The following is a 17204-nucleotide window of genomic DNA, read 5'->3' as shown; positions in this document are numbered from 1 at the left end:
CTGACTAACTATGCCAGTGTATCTTTCATCTCTGAGCAGCCTCACAGTGGTGTCACTAAAGTCTGAGGATTTACTGCTGTTTTTGGTGCTGGTTGAGCCCTCTGTATTCTTGTTTTAACACATTGAGCTTGGTGGACTTCTTCATACCTTCCACATCAGGTTTACTGTTCTCCTACTGTGCTTTAAGTATTTGGAAATTTGTAGGGTTGGTGCTTCCCAAACAAATAATGGTTCAGGGAGACAGGATAATGTGATCCAGAATTTATAATTGCAACCTGAAAATTGTCTATTAAGAGTTTTACCCACAAAGCAGAGGTTATGAGCTCATCAGAAATTTGTCAATACAATGAATTTATTAAGGGGAGAGAGGAGAGTACTATATGGTCATATCCATATGGTCAATTATTTTATTTACTCCTTGTATATAGCAGTTAGCATTCTTTATTATGACACTAGGTATTGAGTAAAAATGAAAAGTAACACATATTTACCAGAATGTCTAATGTGTTAATGTGGTGGTGGTGGTGTTCAGAGAGAGGAGAAAAAGAGAACAATCACCAATGTTCTAACTTTATATTTCAGTGTCTTGAGAATTTTTACCAGTAGTAAACTAAGAGTGCTTTCTCCTTATGGTTTTATCGAACATTGAATCTGACCAGATATCTTTGTTTTTGAAATGAAAAATTCTCCTCAACTTACCTCTGAAAACACATATACCAAAAAAGTCTTGGTGGGATATTGTTCTATAATACATGGTTTTAAAAGATCTTGAAGTACTTTGTTGCATTTTTCCTAGAGGTAGCTTTGTTGATCACAGTGAATAGTAATATTATTTTATTTAAATATTTTAAAAGTATGCCAGGGAAGAAACTTTAATAATTTTATTAATCTTGAATTTTTGAATTATTTTTGATTTTTTTCCCTTTGGAATGCTGGTAACCATTTTTTGGTATGAACTTCCCAAATTTTGAAAGGTTGAAAAAAAACTGGCATTAGGTTTTTGTATCTAACATCTCCTTATAAAAGTCTTTCTCACCAAATGCAAGGTATAGGTAATCAAACCCACAGAGCAAACAACTGATGAGCAAGTAAGCAAAGACAATGAAACTATAAGTCAAAAGTCAGAAACAAGTGTAAAAGTTAAATGCTAAGAAGATAAAACTGCACAAAACTAGTCTTTAGAAGGATAAATTACTGTACATGCAGGTTCTTTTATATAAACGAAAATAATGAAATAGGTATCATTTATTATTATGTTGTTATTTCCATATTGTATACATAACAGTATTTTAAAAAAGAGGTGATTGAAAAAAAGCAGCAATGTATTCCCTCATATTTAAGGAAGTCAAATCTGAAATCAAGGTATTGAATGACAGGGAGAACCCTACTAAGACTTTCTTTGCTTCCTGCAATTTCTGCCATGTCTTGTCTATAGCAGCATGATGCCATTCTGTGCCTCTGTCCTCATATGTTCCTTCCTATGTCTGATTCCTTTCTTTAATCCTTATCAGGACACTTTAATTGAATTTAGAGCTCACCCTTACCCAGTTTACTGTCACTATCTTTATTTTAATAGCAGAAAAGTATCTCTCTCTTTTCAAATAAGTCATTTTCTGAGATTCTGAATGGATAATGTTCAACCCAGAAATACCATTGGAAACACTGAAATAATAGAATCAAGCAGAATTCTGTCCAGGTAAAGACACTACTTCTGAATATCTGGAAAATTAGAAATATACTATATATATGTGTATATATATACACATATTATAGAGCTATTCTTATGTAGAACTTTCCACAAATGAAATTAACTTTGTTAGCCCCTTTCTCATGATAGCACTGTAGTACTGTCGTCCCATTGTTCATCGATTTGCTCAAGCAGGCACCAGTAACGTCTCCATTGTGAGACTTGTTGTTGCTGTTTTTGGCATATCCAGTACACCACAGTAGATTACCAGGCTTTGCCATGCCGGTGGGAGATGCTTGGTAGCTTGCTGGGCTGTCCGAGAGGGACAGAGGAATTGAACCCAGGTCGGCTGCGTGAAAAGCAAATGCCCTACCCTCTGTGCTATCGCTCCAGCCCTTCCCCAAATCAATTAATTAAAAATTTAAATAATAATAATGACATTATTAAAAAAAGACACAGGAAAATCATGTCTTGAAAAGAAGATTTTCTTTTTTTTTCCCCCTCTGGGGAACGAACCTGGGTGAACGCATGCAAGGTCCACACCCTACCCTTTGTACTGCTCCAGCCCCGAGAAGAAGCCTTACTTTCAGTGTGGAATTTCAAATATAGTGCTGGAGTAAGAAGGAAGTTCCCGCCACATAGGCAGCAGTGGCTTTGAATGGGAGTGATAATGAAACAAATTATGAAATATTAAATTCGGCGAGGGGATATAATCGAGTCGTATGACAGAATGGCCAGTGTACAATCTGATAGATATATTTCGTTCTCTCCTCCTTGTTGTCCTAAATTCGTGATCTCCTTAGGCCTCAGTTCCGTCATACATACTTGAGAGTAGAGCTTTCCAACTCATAATCCATAAATGAAAACAGAACATAGGTTCTCTTTTATTTTTATTCATTCACTTATTTATTTATTTATTTATCTACCTATCTACGTACCTATGTATTTATTCATTTATTTATTTATTTATTCTTTTTGGGTCACACCCGGTGATGCACAGGGGTTACTCCTGGCTCTGCTTTCAGGAATTACTCCTGGCGGTGCTCAGGGAACCATATGGGATGCTGGCAATCGAACCCTGGTTGGCTGCATGCAAGGCAAACGCCCTACCCTCTGTGCTATAGCTCCAGCCCCATAGGTTCTCGTCATTTAGTTGAATCCTCTTTTCTTTGCTGTTAGAACTCGATAATTTTTTTTAGATAATTTCGATTAATGAGATAGACATTCCTTGAAGAAATGAAATGCTTTTAGGAACCTGAGAGGTAGTACAAGGTGTAAGGTGCTTGCCTTGCATGGCGCCAACCTGAGTTGGATCCCTGACCTCTCCAGTAGTGATTCTTGAGTTCAGAGCCTTAAGGAATCCCTGATCCCAGGTGTGGTTCCTAAACCAAAACAAATACCATTATTTCATGGCTCTTATAAACATTACATATTAGGCAACCCTTTCCAGGAATTTATAATTTTCTTTAAAATAATGAAGAAGGAATTTTCTAAATCTTTGTCATATGTTTTTAGTTTGACATTTTTCAGAATCTTGTTTCCTGCCCTCTCATGTTTGATATTATTTTCTATCAAACTTTTGACTGATTTATTTTTTCAGCCTCTATTATAAATGACAAATAAATATAAATGCACACCAATGACTGTTCTTAATATTGTCGAAGCATTGTGATTGCAGAATCATAAATGAAGTCATGAATTTTAGATTTGTATGTTATTTAATTACACAGATGCTAAAGGCATGAAAAAGCCATTTCCTTGTAATTTTTGCTATTGGCAAATATTTTAAAATACCACATTTTGGGGGCGAGGGAATAGGTGATTGGGCCTCAACCAGTGAATGGGACTGAGGGATTAGTCCTGTCTCCGTGCTCATGCATCACTACCCGCAGTGCTTGGGGTGTGGTGTGAGGGGTGGAATTCCAGTTGGCACCATGTAAGATATACGCCTGTTGTCCAGCATTACATCTTTGGCTCCAAAACTACCATTTCATCATTGACTGGCCATAACTCAAGTTGCTATATCAATGTCTATCTCACCAATACTTGTTTAGTACTGGACTCACTGGCATGCTTATGCCTATGCTTTATACTAGTTCATGAGACTCTCTTCTTTTTTACTATCTCTATTTTCTCATTTAAACTTCAGCCACCTTTAAGCCAGATCCCTCCAGTCCTCTTGTTTCATGTTGGCTGCTGCATTGTTACTAACATCTAATAACATGTGCAATTTGGTGGTAGATTTTGACCCATTATCAGTAATGTCCTACTTTGCTCCAGTAGTGAAAATTAATTTTTGTTACTTTTTCAATCTTTTCCTTTTTATGCCTTTTTAGATGAAATCAGAGAAAAAGAGCAAATCTAACTTCCCTAACACAGGAATAAAAGTTACGGGTTTAATTTGAATTAAAATCTATATAAAACATAGCATACTTTTCACATACTTTTCTTTTTACAGTTATGGCTGAATTAATGAAGCTGAATATTTTCAATTATATTTAACATCTTAAAAATCCATGAGTTTTGATTAAAGAATAAATCACAGTCTGCTGTCACAAATATAATTAGACTTGCATACCATGTTATATGTGTTTTATAATGACAATTACATCATTTTTTGCTATTTTATATTCCTTTGCTAAAATTTATAAAGGGAAGCAATTCCTGCTGAATAATGACCAGTGATTTTGGTTAATTTTATTCCTCGGAAACCTATTACAAGATGTATATGTATTTGGCAGTATGGCATATGATCATTTAAAAAAAGTAGCAATATATCAATGTCACAAAAATTTCTTAACCTGACAAAAATAACAATACTGCTTTTAAAAAATTTTTTAATTAGTGAATCACTGTGAGTTACAGTTACAAACTTATGAACTTTCATGTTTGCATTTTGTTTAATATCCCTCCAACAGTGCCCATTCCCCTCTTCCAATGTTCCCAGTAATGCTCCCACCTTCCCACCCCATCCCCCCACCCCACCCCACCTCTGTGGCAGGGCATTCCCTTTTGTTCTCTCTCTTCTTTGGGGTGTTGTGGTTTGCAATAGAGGCACTGCGTGGCCATCGTGTTTGGTCTATATGCTATTTTCAGCGCGCATCTCCCATCCCGTGCGGGTCCTCAAACCACACTTTACCTGGTGTTCCCTTCTCTATGTCAGCTGCCCCTTCCTCCAGTGTGTGGGGCCAGTTTCCAAGCCTTGGTGCCAACCTCCTGGTACTTATCTCTACTATTCTTGGGTGTTAGTCTCCTATTCTTTTATTTTATATTCCACAGATGAGTGCAATCTTTCTATGTCTGCCTCTCTTTCTGACTCATTTCACTTAGGATGATACTTTCCATGTTGATCCACTTATATGCAAAGGTCATGATTTCATCTTTTCTAACAGGTCCATAGTATTCCATCTTACATTGTGTAGATGTCCTAAAGTTTCTTTAACCAGTCATCTGTTCTTAGGTACTCAGGTTTTTTCCAGATTCTGGCTACTGTAAACAGTGCTGCAATGAACATTCGAGTGCAGATGTCATTTCGACTGTACTTTTTTGCCTCTCGTGGATATATTCCCAGCAGTAGTATTTCTGGGTCAAATGGGAGGTCAATTTCTAATTTTTTGAGAAGCGACCATACTGTTTTCTAAAAGCGCTGAACCAGTCGGCATTCCCACCAGCAGTGTAGGAGGGTCCCTTTCTCCCCACATCCACGCCAAGAGAGTTTGCTTTTGTTCTTTTGGATGTGTGCTAGTCTCTGTGGTGTGAGGTGGTATCTCATGGTTGTTTTGATCTGCATCTCTCTGATGATTAGTGATGAAGAGCATTTTTCATGTGCCTTTTAGCCATTCATATTTCTTCCTTGATAAAATTTCTATTCATTTCCATCCCCCATTTTTTGATGGAGTTGGGAGTTTTCTTCTTGTAGATTCCAAACTACTGTTTTGAAGAACCGATTTAGATAGTTACGATTGCATACATTCTTTTCAGAATTGTTACTAAATTGCCTTACTGCAGGAGAGAGGAATATTTCACCCCACCAAGAATTTTTCTTAATAAAATATTTCTAAAATACTCTGATTTCCCAGGTTGTTCATTATACAGTTGTTTCAGGCCTTCAATGTTTCACCACCAATTCTTCTACCAATATCACCACTGATGTGACCCTTCCTCCACCACTGTCAGTGTTCCCAGTTTCCCACCCTGCACCCCAGCCTGCCCCTCTGCAGATACAAGCATTTATTTCATATCGTTCTTAAAACACAAAGGGGCATGGATTCATCAAACTATAGATTAATAGTAGTTTGTGATAATTTTTATATCTCACACTGATGTTACTAAAATCATTATCTGAGGTTCTGCTGTGCTAATTGATGCTAGTTCAACCTTCTGTCTTATTCTTTATACAATAAATTTTGTGGGCTTCTATGCAACTTTCCCATCCATTTATTACAAGTACTGTGAGTTGTCTATGAAAGTAATATATAGCTGCAAAGTACAAGATCCTTGGGCAGCTTGGCACTTGAAGTTCATTTGTGGAAACTGGGCTTTTTCTTGGTCAGAGGCTGTCAGATATGCACGTGGACTGCTCTGCTTTCCGGGGAAAAGGGGAATCTGCCTGCCCCCATTCTGAGAAGTCCTCAGACCAGTGCACCTGGATAAATTCTGAAGTATCACATTCTTTTGGAGACATGGCATTGGACCATTTCAAAAATACTTTTTTTGCATATTGCTTGTCTGTCCAAATAATGGAATATTACCTATTTTCACTTTCTCATGTGATTGTTTCTTTATCCAATGTCCTCTAGCAAATGAAAATATATATAATATAGTGTAGAGTATATATATGTGTACATTTGATATATTCAAAAGTCTAGTTAAATATATTTTAATATATTTTATAGTAAAATATAATAAAATACATTTAATATATATGCGTTATATTTATATTATATTTTATATTTATATCACATATATTTGTGCATATGTATATGTTATATATAATATAATAATATTTTAAAATATATTTTTGATATATCAGAAATGCAACTTTAAAATGATCACAACAATATTCTTTTATTTTAATTTATTATTATTATTATTATTATTATTATTTTGATTTTTGGGTCAAACCCAGCAATGCATAGGGGTAACTTCTGTCTCTGCACTCAGGAATTACTCCTGGGGGTGTTCATGGGATTATATGGTATACTGGGAATTGAACCTGGGTGGTCGCATGCAAGGCAAATTTCCTCCCCACTGTGCTATCACTGGAGCCCCCAAATTCTTGAGAGTTGTCAGTAATGCAAAGTAGATATAAAAAACACTTTCTTAATCATAGGTGTTAATAATTAAATAGTCTGTCAAAAACTTTTAAAAATGTTTGGCTAAACAGCAAACTCTGATTAGAAAACTATTATAAAAATGAGTTTAAATCAGTATACTTTTAGATAATTTTGAAGTAGACTGTCTATGACTACATGAATATACTTTTTTATAGTCCAGAAAATGACTTAAAATGTTAAGTACATCTCATGGCAGCATTAGTATTACTAATTGAAGTAGTTAAAAAATGGTATTATCAGTTTGTTTTAACTTAAAAATGTGAAAATCACTTTAGAATACTCTGGCATATTTTCTGTAATATAGTAAATTTAGTGCTGTTATATTAATTTTTATGCTTTCTTTAAAAATCTTTGCACACAGTTTAAATTAACATCACACATATCCCAGCTCATTCAGCTAATAAACTGGTGCCTCTAATATTAAATCACATTAGCATTAAATACATGTGGAACTTTAGTCAGATGCAATATTATGTCTATTAATGGAAGCCAACTCTATGTGGACTGTGTTATACTTAAAAAAAAAAAACAACTGAAAAAAGGAAATAATAGAAAAATTAAAAACTGAATCACCTCTGAAATAACTTTTATTGGAAGGAAGTGTTATATATTAAGGTATAATAAAATGCAGAATTTTTTGCTCTTTATCTTATTGCTAATGACATCAAGTCTCAGAAAGGTAATGCAATATCTCATTTAAATCACATGCGATAGGAAGAAACTACTGGAAGGTTTCTGTAGCAAAAGAAAATGGAACTGTCATCTACTGTCGGTGGGAATTTTGTCTACCTTTTGGGAAAACATGATGGAGATTCCTCAAAAAAATTAAGAATAGAGGAATATATGACCCAGTGATCCTACTGCTTGCTTTCTTCCCACAAGCTGCAAAACATTTTTATCATACATTAAAAATGATATACTCAATCTTATATTGAAGGATATATTCAACCTTATATTCAGTGTGTCTCGGTGCAATAGCCAGGTTATAGAAGCAACTCAAGAGCCCAATGATAGAAACTTAGGTAGTGAAGGTTCGAGAGTGGATGGTGGGGTGTGTGTGTGTGTGTGTGTCTGTGTGTGTGTCTGTGTGTGTGTGTGTGCTCATGTGTGTTTGTGTGTGTATGCAAAGAATATATATTAGCCACAAGAAAGCGTGAAATAATGAATTTTTTGCAATAAGAACTGAATTATGTTAAGTGAAGTAAATCAGAAGGAAAAGTTCAAACATTACATGTTCTCATTAATCTGTGGAATTGAGCATAACTTCTAGAAATGGTAGCTAGAAAAGGTGGGCGAAACTCTGGCTAAAGATTAACGAAACAAACATGCTAAGGAAAGAGTGAAATGGAATCCTGGATGTCAGAAATGGAGCAGGTAAGGGACCTTGAGCACTCAATCGTGCACTGTAGAGGTGACGTTTCTGTATATATCTAGAACACTAGATCTACCACTACCATGAGCATAGGACCCAAAATACAATAAACTTCCAATTGTGCTGTCAGGCAGTCAGGTTGTGGAGTGGGAGGAAACCAGGGGAAAGCAATGGAGTGTTGGGGATGTGCAGTGGTAGGATTGCATGTGGGAACAGTATATGCCTGAAACCGCATTGTAAACAAATAATGTCACTGTCACGGTCATTGTCATCCCGTTGCTCACCGATTGGCTTGTGTGGGCACCAGTTACATCTCCATTGTGAGACTTGCTGTTACTGTTTTTGGCATATTGAATACACCTCGGGTACCTTGTCAGGCTCTGCCTTGCGGGCTAGATTCTCTCTGTAGCTTGCTGGGCTCTCCGAGAGGAACGGAGCAATCAAACCCAGATCAGCTGCATGCAAGGCAAATGCCCTACCGCTGTGTTACAGCTCCAGCCCAGTAAACAACTCCATCTAAATAAAATGGTAAAGTAATCCAGAGATTTACTTATTTACTTTCTTCTTCATGGTTTTGGGATTAGTCTTGGTGATGTTGGTGGGACCGTGTGTTATCCTGGATCAAAGTTCTGCATCTGGCATTCTCAGCAGCCCACTGAGTTCTCTGTTGATCCCTTTCAATTTTAAATCGGGGATCCGTTGTGTATAAAATCCTCTAAATATTTAGAAAGTTTTAAAAGATCATATAGTTTATTGAGACATAGAAGTAGAGACTAATAATGCTAGTAATCAGTATTTTTATTAGAAGGCTAACTTCTACTTTCAACCATTTTTTGGTAGTATGTTTCCCTTTTAAAAATAATTTTTATTGAGGCAGCATTGGGTTAAACATTGTAAATACCTACAAATTTTTGGGGTACAGTGTTACCAACACTACATACATCACTAAAGTTGAATTATTTCCCATTACTTCCCCCAGTACTCTTTGTGTTTACTTCCTTCGCCACTGGTAACCTAAGTTTTTTTGCCCAAATCTGAGGGTTTTCAATGAACGATCTATTCCCTTGCTTTATTTTATTTAGCTCATAATAGTGAGGTCACGTGGTATTTGTTTTATATCTGACTTATTTTGCTTAATAAAGCATTCTCTAATTCCATCCTTGTTGTATCAAAAGGAAAAAAATATTTTCCTGAAGTTGTATTTTATTGTGTATGCATGCTATATTTTTTATCCACTGATCTGTCATTGTGTACTTGTATGTCTAGAATTTAGTCGTTGTAGATAGCAGCACAATGAATATAAGGTGTGAATATATATTTTAATGTTTCTGTGTTATTCATATAGATCTCATTTTCCTCTGAATGTCTTCAGGCTCTTGTTTACACACACACATTTGTACTGTTGGGGTCTTGTAATAAACCTTACGGTGGTCAGGGCCTATTTTTGGCACTCAGGAGTGAGCACTGGCAGTGCTTATTGGACCATGTATATGTATGGAGACTGAATCTGGTCAAAGAAACCACATGCAAGGCAAGTCCCTTTCTTCCTCTACTATCTCTCTAGCTCCCATTGTTTGTACATCTTAGCAGGAAATTCTCACTGATGTGCATCAATAACTCCTTATCTTAAAGTCCATTTCTCTGATAATTGGACATCAGCTTATGTGTTTTTTTTTTTTTTTTGCTTTTTTGGTCACACCCAGCGATGCTCAGGGGTTACTCCTGGCTTTGCACTCAGGAATTACTCCTGGCGGTGCTTGGGGGACCATATGGGATGCCGGGGGTCGAACCCGGGTCGGCCGAGTGCGAGGCAAATACCCTACCCGCTGTGCTATCGCTCTGGCCCCAAATCAGCTTATGTTTTCTGTGGGAATTGTTTTATTCACCCGTTTTTTTGATGTGGTTATTTATCTTGTATTGTCATTGCATTAAGTGAGTGCTATTTCTATCTTGCATATTTGCTCTTTGTTAGATGTATGGTGTAAGACTATGTAACATGTCTTTCTATTTCAGCCACAGGTTTTTTTTAATACCATATGAAAGAATATTTCCTGTTTTGTGTGGGGGGGAGTTCTGTACGTTTCTACTAAGCCTAACTTCACCCACTCTTCATTTGAGGCTACTGTTTACTTAACTGTCTTAGTTATCTGTCCAGTGAGGAGACTAAGGTTTTCTAAAGTCTCCTGCTACTATTGTGATGCTCTCTGTTTCTCTTCAGAACTATTAGTAACTGATTTATAAACTGTGTTATCCCCTAATTTTGTGTATCTATGTTAATAAGTGTCAAATCCTTTTGATGTATTGATCCCTTAATCATACATCCTTCCCTGCTTCTTACCTTTATTTTTATTCATTTATACATTTTTTTTTGCATTCCCAGATTTAATCTTTTTCTTTCCCTTTTTGCTTTTCACTTTTCTTCTTTTAACTTTTGGTTTTTGATTTTTGACTGATGCCGTGGTAATGGGGTTGCATAGATTCCTGCCTGAGGTGCTTGCATATTCCAGTTTTGTGCACTAGGGGTCGCTCACCTTGGTTGTAAGTTCATGCTCTCAAATGCCAGACAATGATTACGCCTCTGTGTTTGTGTGTGTCTATAAGGCTATTGGGAGATTTTGGTGATATATGCCCTGTGGTGCTGTGGCACCAATCTCTAGCAGAGTTGACTCTGACCTATGATTCAAAAATGCTAGTGATTGACAGTGGTTATGGTGTCATTGTGAAGCGGGCTGAGGTAGTCACTGGGAGTTCATGGTCATGAGTGCTGAATAGCAACTATAACACCTAGCAGGCCTTCATTGTTACCAGAGTGTTTGTATTTGCCAGTATCTGGCAGCTATCTTAGTGCCAGGATCACTTAGACGTAGAGAGTGTAGTGTGGTCAGATGTTGCACTATTTGGCACGTCTGCCCATTAAGTTTTAGGAGCCTTGTCTTGTCACCAGATTTTTAGGTTACTTGGTCACCAATACTTGCCAGCTCTCAACACTCCCATTGTGTTTACGTAGGCTTCCTGGATGAGTAGGCAACATTTATGTGAGGAGCTAGGATTACGCTGAATCCAGGTTCTTAGTCAAAGAGCAGAATGAACATGGGCATAGAAAAAAGTGCAGAATGAACATGGGCATAGAAAACAGTGGCTTTCTACCTGCTACTTGCATAAACGTTATTTCTTCAAGACCGAAGTAGTTCTTTGACACCGCTAGCTAGCTATGGAATATCATGACTTGGGAAAACCAAAGAAATTTGGCTGACACGGTTCTGAATTTATTGTGGGATGTGTTCAGTGTATTTCCAAGTTTGTCCTCAAGATGTTCCTAAGATTCCATCCATGCTGTCTTTCTGCAAGATTTACAAGAGGCTGTTCAAGTGACGCTTACTCTTGCACAAATGCTGTGTTCCTTGTAGTCTCTTGCCTGTCCTTTCAGTATTGAAAGAGTATAGTCATGAATATGCAGTACCTTGATTTCAACTCAACTTCCCCTATGCTAGGGTCAAATTTTGTGTCTCTCTCCCCTTGTAGTTCTCTCTCCAAATCTTATCCACTGCTCCCACCCAGCCCGCTGGCTCTGATAGCAGAATGTAGCTAGTCCCGTGCTGACTGAGTGTTGTCTCAGTTCTCCTGCTCCACTTTTGATGGGATTTCAGACCAAGTTCTGAATGTATTATAATTTTCACATAGATTTTACTGTGATTACAGAATGCTGCACTGATTCTCCCTATATGGTTATCTTGGCCCCACTTCTTTACAGTATTTTATGCATATTCAAAATTAATCTTGGCATAAAATTCAGTGTCATTTGACATCATTTTATTTTACCCATATAAATTAATTTAAAGGTTTTTGAACAGATGAGAATTTTATATAATTCTCCGGTGGGACTAATGCGTTGGCAGTTTGAGCTTGTTCTAAGAGATGCAGATATTCTAACACCATTTAGATGTCACTGAATGAAGTCCAAGTAAAGAACAAGGAAATGTGTTACTTCATGAAGTCTAGGACAATACCAGGCAATGATTTGAATACAAAAGTGTTCCAGCATTATTCCACCTTGGAGCGGGAAGCAGTTATAGCCATGATATCAAGAGACAAAGTTTTTAATGTTATTTTAAATTACTATAAATCAGGGATATTAATCAACATTCTCGAGGGTGTCTGATAATATTGATATAGCTGAGAGGGTTTTTATGATTGTCCATTTCCTGCATGGGTCTTGAGTAAAACAAACTGACTGACGAACAAAAAAGTCATGATGTTTCCACATAGATATGACTTCCAGTAATCTAATGTGCCACCATGTTATAACTTAAGCAATGTCCCTGATGTTTTTCCCTGGAAATTTCTATCATCTCTTAGGGGGACTTTTGACAGAAACAGGGCAGCTGACATTATACAATTAAGATGTTAGGTATTACCTCAAGTACAGGTAGTCTGTGTGGTCAACTAAAAGAATATCTCTGTATGCTAATTCGTTTTAATTGCCTTTTGATTCTAGTCCTTTGTCTGCTGTTAGATAAAGAGCCTCTAATTTGGAAAGATTTTCCACCTAATCAGCAAAGCTGGAGCAGTATAGCTTGTCACACCAGGCAGTATAAACATGAAAACCTGTTGATAGAGTTGATATGCTTCATAATGTAGTTAGTATACTCTGATAGCTAATCAGCTTCAAGTGGGATTTGTTAGTGGGATGCCGTATGAAGATGAATCTTAAATCAACCTATTCCCACGGCTACTTCTGTTCTGCAACATCTGTTACTTAAAAGATATAGATTCAGTTGAATTCTATCTACTTTAGAGCCTATTGTCTGGGTACCAAGTAGTTCTTTCAAATGAGGCAAAGCTATGGTGTTATTAAACACTAACAAGTAGGAAAAATAAAAGTATGTGAAAGAAGAAGTGACATAGAGTATATTATAATTTAAACTCTTTCTTTGATTTTTATGACATTTATACATTAAAAAGTCTTATCAGTTTTTTGAAATCTTAACACTGTATTTTTCTACGATTATTTCCCTCAGGAATAGATTGTAAGATATTATGTAGTGAGGTTTAATGGTGTGTGCTTTCCATTAATTTTGACTTTGCAATAATGTTTATATTACTTTTAAATTACTATAAATAATTTGCAGGTTAAAATGTTTCAATATGCAGATGACTATTTTGATGATTTTTATCTTAATTGTTATTTTCCAAGTCCTTCACAAATATCCTGTAAAATTCTAGTTCTATAGTTAAAAATAGAAAACTGCATAAGTTAATTCCATGGACAAATTATATGCTTGGTTTTTCAAATATCTGAAACATATTTGTATGTGGGGTTTTAGATTAGTTGGTATTATTAAAAGACACAGAGGTGAATGTGTACCATGGTAGACACATACTATTTATGACCGTGATGATGGATTTTTTTTGTAGAGGAAGATTACACGTAGGAGTTGAACATGTCTATCGAGAAACCAAATACCTTGTTCAGAGTATACATCCTTTGGCACTGCCCAAACAGTGACAAAGGGATGAACTAACCCACACTGAACTCCTGCAAATTGGAATAATTGCCCTTATAATTTACAGGATGTAGGAGTGAACTTTCTAACCTTCCCTTCCTTTATCTATTTGAAAGGTCAGTGCATGATATAGTGTACTATATTCTCCTAATTACTTAGTCTTGGATTTTTAAGTTATATTTTGTGAACTGTAATTAATTGAGAGTGTGGGTCTTACTACACATAAGACATGCTATTTCTAGAAATTCTGGCAGGTTTTTCTTTCTGCATATGGGATATAATCTCATTCTTTTGTACATTTGTTGTATTTATAGTACTTTATTGCCGTAGCTAGTAACAGTAGAATCTTGCATTATTAGAGGTTTAGAGCTTAGATTTTAATGATTTCTCTTATAATTTCTGCAAATGCAAATTTTCTTTTCCTTTAATCATGCTGATCAGTAGATATGGACCTGTTAATAATAATCTGCATAAAATTATTATAGTTTAAAGAACGAGTTGTATTTTGAAGTATTAAGATAGTTTGATATACCTATCACAATTATGTATGAACTTTTTTTATAAATTTATTTATTTTTAATTAATGAATCACCATGAGGGTACAGTTACGGATTTATACACATTTGTGCTTATGGTTCCCCCATACAAAGTTTGGGAACCCATCCCTTCACCAGTGCCCATACTCTACCACCAGTAAACCCAGCATCCCTCCCATCCTCCCCAATCCCATCTCCCCCCACCCCACCCTGTCACTTTGGCAGGGCATTCCCTTCTGTTCTCTCCCTCTAATTAGCTATTGTGATTTGCAATAAAGGTGTTGGCTGTTGATGGGATTACATGGCACTGGGGGCAGTTTGTGAGTGTGACTGCCTAGCTACTGAAAAATGGGGGATTTGTGCGGAAGCGGCCCAGTCCTGATATGAGCATGCTTGGAGACATCAGCCCCAGGTCCCACACAAAAGCAAATGAAAATAAATGTATATGCCAGAATTTGTAAACCAGATTTCATATTAAGAATAGTAACTATGCTCTCACATCACAAAGTAACTCTTGAAAATGATACATCTCTATGTTTTCAAGGAGACCCAAAAACAAACCAAAAAAGTGAAAAAGAAGAAAATACAATCTCAACATGTTGATACCTACAAAGTTTGCAGAGTACATTGCCCCCCCAAATTTGTCAGATTGTTTTAAATTATTATTATTTTTTAGTTTTGGGGCCACATCCAGTGCTGTTCATGGTTTACTCCTGATTCTTTCTCAGGTATCATACCTGTAGGGATTTGGGGGACCATATAGGGTCCATGCTATTGAACCTTTGTCAGCCAGATTTAAGAAAAGCACCTTGCCCATTGTGCTACATCTCTGCACCTTTGTCTCATTATTTTGATGTTTTTTCTTTTATCTTTCCTGAGTACAAAGTGTGGGGGGTTGGAACGATAGCACAGCAGTAGGACATTCACTTTTCAGGCAGCCAACCCATGTTTGATTCCTCCGCCCCTCTCGGAGAGCCCGGCAAGCTACCGAGAGTATGGAGCCCTCACGGCAGAGCCTAGCAAGCTACCCGTGCGTATCGAATATGCCAAAAACAGTAACAATAAGTCTCTCAATGAGAGATGTTACTGGTGCCCGCTTGAACAAATCAATGAGCAATGGGATCACAGTGACAGTGACTAAGTGTTGGCCATACCCAGCATTATTTCTCCTGGCTATGTTCTGTGAAACTGTACGGTGTCAGGACTCAACCTAGAATGGTGCATTGAAGGCAATAGCCTTAGCCCCTTTACTATCTCTCTGACATCCACTATTTTCATTTTTTATTTTTAATAAACAGCCATACTAAAGCAAATGATAATCTAAATGACAGTGAGGTATGAACATACCCAGCAAAAATAATCCACCATATGGTTAGAAATATTAAATGCTGATATGTATGGGCATGAGGACAAGATATATGCTTCTGGTGGGAGTAACGAATGTTTAGTCTTTTTTGAAAATTGTTTGGAAACCTTTTGAAAAATTAGTGATAGACTTTCCCTGTGGCCCCATGGTTTTACTCCTGGGAGCCTCTCCCAGTAACAAAGAGACATTAGTTCGAAAGGGCATATGCACACCTATGTTCATGGTAGCATTATTTACAGTTGCCCAGATGTGGAAACAACCTAAGCACTCCCACACAGGTGAGAACCTGTGGTATGTATACAAAAGAGAATGCAACTCAGCTGTGAGAGAAGATGAAACCTTGCAGTTTGCTGCATCTTGCATGTAATTTAAGCGTCATGCTAAGTGAAGTTAATTCAGAAATAAAAAGACATACCATATGATCTCATTCATATGTAAGGAAGCAAAGCAGTGGATGGAATAAACCCCAATGGGAACGATTACTCTAATATGGTCACTAGAATTGTGATTAGAAATTGTTAAGTGGGGCAAGGAAACTTCCTATTATGGATTGTGGTCATCAGTTTGTTGAGAGATATCAGAATCATTGAAAGTGAGAGGGGAAGGGAGGGAGAGAGGGAAGGAAAGAGGGAGGGAGAAAGAGAGGGTGAGGGGAAGAGGAGATTGTTCTTTATGTGACAGTCTGGTGTCACTCTCATGATGGTCAGTGTTGTTGAACTGAGTGATCTTTCATTGTGCATGGGCCACCAGTGCTAAGGTGGTTAGATAAGGCACTAGAGTCACATCTAGTGGTGCACAGGACTGCCAGAGTCACATCTAGCACTGCTTCCTGCGCCCTGACTTGCCAGGAATTGAACTGTGAGTTGTGTAGATTTCTCTCTGATTCCCCTTTCCCCCACTTTGAACTATCTGCCTGGCCCAGGATTTTGTATTCAATAATTAAATAGGTGTCATTGGCCATTGCCACTGCCACATATGTTCAGGGTCCAGGAGCTGCTACCCACCCCAGCCTGCAGCCTCCACAACAGACACAAGAAGGAGAGCACAGGGCCACCTGGCTGGTTGGTGTTAAGTTGCCATTTTTTCCCATCTCTGTCCTGCTGTTTATAGCTTTATCCCCGCTAGCCTGTACCAGTCTGACTGAGTGCTGCATAACAGTCTCACCCTGTCCCTCATTCCCTTCTCCTCCTGTCCCTCATGCAACTCTCCCTGCTCCCAGTCTTGCTAGAGCCCATCCTTCAAGCATTGGAGTTAGCCACTGGATCTAGGCCAGATAGCACAATCAACATATGTAAGGTCCTTCTTTCCTTCTGGAGAAGCTCACCTAAGACAAATATCTCCTGCTAGAAGATCGGAATCTGGACAAAATTTCATCTAAGGCCATATTTCTCCTTTTCTTACCA

At 37.3% G+C, this 17204-nt stretch overlaps 1 protein-coding gene across 1 annotated transcript in view; it reads left to right on the top strand.

The window, feature by feature from the left end:
- Nucleotides 1-17204, top strand: part of DIAPH2 (diaphanous related formin 2) — a 724307-nt gene that overhangs the window by 213731 nt on the left and 493372 nt on the right. The gene's annotated exons all lie outside the window — the stretch shown is intronic.

This window comes from Sorex araneus, chromosome X, assembly GCF_027595985.1.
Source record: "Sorex araneus isolate mSorAra2 chromosome X, mSorAra2.pri, whole genome shotgun sequence".
In the NCBI taxonomy this organism is placed as follows: Eukaryota; Metazoa; Chordata; class Mammalia; order Eulipotyphla; family Soricidae; genus Sorex; species Sorex araneus.
Note: the sequence above shows the minus strand (reverse complement) of the source record. Positions and strands in the feature narration are given on the sequence as shown.